The following is a 4,032-nucleotide window of genomic DNA, read 5'->3' as shown; positions in this document are numbered from 1 at the left end:
AGATGGCTGGATGGCATCACTGACTTGATGGGCATGAGTTTGGGTGAACTCCGGGAGTTGGTGATGGACGGGGAGGCCTGGCGTGCTGCAATTTATGGGGTCGCAGAGTTGGGTACGACTGAGCGACTGAACTGAACTGAACTCGGTCTATCCATGTTGCTGCAAATGGCATTATTTCATTCTTTTTCATGGCTGAGTAATATTCCACTGTGTGTGTGTGTGTGTGTGTGTGTGTGTGTGTGTGTGTGTGTGAGAGAGAGAGAGAGAGAGAGAGAGTGTCTGTGTGTGTATCTCACATCTTTATCCAGTCATCTGTTGATGGACATTTAGGTTGCCTACATGCCTTGGCTATTGTAAATAGTTTTGCAATGAACATTAGGGTTCATGTGTCTATTTAAATTATGGTTTTCTCCAGATATATGCCCAGGAGTGGGATGGCAGGACCATATGGTAGTTCTATTTTTAGGTTTTTTAAGGAACCTCCATACTGTTCTCCATAGTGGCTCTACCAATTAACATTCCCACCAACAGTGTAGAAAGGCTCCTTTCTCTCCACACATTCTCTAGCATTTATTATTTGTAGGCTTTTTGATTATGGCCATTCTGACTGGTGTGAGGTGATGCCTCATTGTAGTTTTGATTTAAATTTTTCTAATAATTAGTTATGTTGAACATCTTTTTAAAATTCTGAATTGTTAAATGGCCTTAGATTTAATTCTGAGGCAGTGAAGTCAGAGGAAAACCTTATGTTTTAGGGTGATTCCCTCTGGTGGCCAAGTTGAGAATGCAAAGGAGGGAGCTAGAATGGAAGCAGAGACACCAGGGGAAGAGACTATGATTAGCTGTCCAAGAGGGTGATGGTGGTGGCGGCTGAGAAATTAGATTCTAGAGCTGTTAAGGGGGCTTCCCAGGTGGCTCAGTGGTAAAAAAAAAAAAATCCACCCGCCAATGCAGGGGATGCAGGAGACTCAGGTTCTATCCCTGAGTCAGGAAGACCCCCTGGAGGAGGAAATGGCAACTTCTCCAGTATTCTTGCCTGGAGAATCCCATGGACAGAGGAGCCTGGTGGGCTCCTCAACCAGCCCCACTGGGATTGGTCTGGGAGGAGAGAGCTCAGAGCTCTACAGAGCTCAGTCCATGGGGTTGCAAAGAGTCAGACACAACTGAATGACTGAGCATGCATTCAGAGCTGTTAAAGAGGTGGCAAGGACAGGTCTTGATGACCAACTAGATACGGGGATTAGGGAGGGGGAAAGACAAGGATGACGACACATTTGGAGAATTGGATGGCTGTGTGGATGGTGGTGTCTTTGTCTGAGAAGCACAGGAATAAGAGGTGTTGGAGAGAAGATGATGAAGTGCACTCGGGATATGTTGAGCTTGAGGTGCCTTTGGGACATCCAGGTAGAGATGGCCAGTTGTTTAGAGGCCTGGGCTGGAGGTATAATGTTTTGAAGTGGTCTTGAGTGCAGAGTTTCTGAGGCCCTGTGCATGGACAAAGACTTCAAGGAGCAGAACTCCAAGAATTGATGGGAGAGTTGGATATCTGGTAGGGAAAAGCAGAAATCTGCTGTGGAAGTGGTTCTGAGTGCTGAGAAGTAGACAAACCTGACTGGAATCATAGCCTGCTTAACATCAAGCCTGTAGAGGAAGAACCATCTCTTGGCTGGGCCTCTGATCTCTATTCCCCCTGACCAACTTCAGTGGGACTGGGCAAGACTATAGAAAGAGGCGAGGAGCAGTTTAGAAGGGATCACTCTTGAGGATGAGCATTTGGAGAAGGGAGAAGCTGGGTCAGGGACAGGCAGGGCAGTGGACAGGAACACAGGCTGAGAAGGCATCACAGGAAGTAGGAGGAGAAGGGGTGAGGACTCAGAGTAGTCCTTTAGCACAGGGATCAGGACCTGACCTCAAGCACAAGTCAGGCACGTATGGGAGTGGTTTCGTGTTGACCAGAGCTTATGAACAAGTGTTGTGGGCATCAGCCTTGTCTACATGCAGCCCCAAAGCGTGTGTGTGTGTGTGTGTTAATCATTGAGTCGTGTCTGACTCTTTGGGATCCCATGGAGTATAGCCTGCCAGGCTCCTCTGTCCATGGAGTGGGTTGCCATTCCCTTCTCCACAGTATCTTCCCGACCCAGGAATTGAACCTAGGTCTCCTGCATTGCAGGTAGATTCTTTACCATTTGAGCCACCAGGGAAGCCCTTGACTCATTCATTTTCCACCGTTTCATGGTCCATGGAGGAGCCTGGCTCTGTGAGGACTTGGTGAATCTGAACCTGCACTCTGGGCTGCTCTGGGGACCTTGACAAGCAGAGATAGGTCAGCACCCTTCAGAGGGTTTCCAGACCATCGGTAGGACAGGCAACATTCTCCAGGGAAGACGCGTGCTTGCAGTTGCTCTGGGCGTCCTCGCCATGAGATCAGCTAACCAGCATGTGACCTTGGTGAGTTTCTCAGCTTTTCATGAAATGAGGATAATAATTGTACCTCCTTTCAGGTTTGTGTGAGGATGAAAGAAGAGTAATATCAGTTCACTAAGGACTTGAAGATGAAGGCCTGGGACATATTAGGTCTGATTGTATTTTACAAAATTTGCATCCCCTGAGACTTCTTCTCTGTCTGTAACATTGCTCTGGCTTACCATGAAATGTGCCTTTAGGCCAAGAATACCCTGGGGAGCAGCCAAGTGTCCTTCCGCTGCTACCTATGTTGGTAAAGAAGCTGGTGTGTGGTGTGGTGCTTCAGCAGAGACAGACCTGCTCAGAGGGGAGACAGACCTGCTCAGGGCTGGTCAGTCAGGTCCCTGAGCCCACATGGCTGAGGCGAACACCAGACCCTGCAGGAAGAAGTGAGGCCTCTGGCAGCCTTTCCTGGGATTTCTAGACTCTGCCTTCAGCCACAAATGGTCCACATCAGACAGGAGCAAAGATAAAATTGGTTTCCAAGTATAGTTTCCTACTTGTGGTAGAAAGGGGACAGAAGGACAGTCCATGCTTATTAGAGAGACCCCTTTACTACCTGTTTCTTTTTAGACTTCCACCTCTTTTTAGAGATACCGAGGACTATTTTGTGGGAAATTTTTGAATATTGTGTAAGAAAAGGATAAATCAGGAAATTACCTAGAGCTGTGGAAAGCAAGTCAGGGGCCCAAAATCAAGAAGGTATTACCTTGGGTAAGAATGAGCTCCAGGATGGAGCTGGAGTGCAGATAAGCTACACAAGGAGACCCACAGGTGGAGGAGGGGCAGGGCACTCCCCGAGTGGTCAGAGAGACTCTCTGGGCTCATAGCCTAGGCTTCTGGGCACTACAGTGTGGGTCACAACACCCCTGACTCAGCTCTTCTGGGCTATGCTCCCAGGGCCAGGCTGCAGTGCCCCCAGAGGGTCTGAGTCCTTGGACAGGAAAGGAGAGCTAGCATGAAGCAACATCTAAGTTTCTCTTGCTCTCACCCCTTTCCTTGGTTCTCAAGGTGGAAGCTGAGGGCAATAAAGTTTGTCACATAGAACCAAAAGGGAGAAGTCAGTTTTCATTGCTAACTCTTTGGAGGGTCAAGGAAGCCTGTTAGAATCTGGCAAGGGATCTTGAAGAGGCTGAATTTACAGATTAACAAAACAGCGATTACAGTGGCCTGCGTCAGGGCTGTCAGTGAAGTTCAGCAGGGACTACTGGACATGGAACAATGGACTGTTTCCAAATAGGAAAAGGAGCACATCAAGGCTGTTTACTGTCATGCTGCTTATTTAACTTCTATGCAGAGTACATCATGAGAAACGCTGGGCTGGAATAAGCACAAGCTGGAATCAAGCTTGCCGGGAGAAATATCAATAACCTCAGATATGCAGATGACACCACCCTTATGGCAGAAAGTGAAGAGGAACTGAAAAGCCTCTTGATGAAAGTGAAGGAGGAGAGTGAAAAAGTTGGCTTAAAGCTCAACATTCAGAAAACGAAGATCATCGCATCTGGTCCCATTACTTCATGGGAAATAGATGGGGAAACAGTGGAAACAGTGGCTGACTTTATTTTT

Source organism: Bison bison, unplaced genomic scaffold (genome assembly GCF_000754665.1).
Source record: "Bison bison bison isolate TAMUID 2011002044 unplaced genomic scaffold, Bison_UMD1.0 scf7180017864492, whole genome shotgun sequence".
Taxonomy (NCBI): Eukaryota; Metazoa; Chordata; class Mammalia; order Artiodactyla; family Bovidae; genus Bison; species Bison bison.
The sequence above is the reverse complement of the archived record's forward strand: the minus strand, read 5'-3'. Positions refer to the sequence as shown.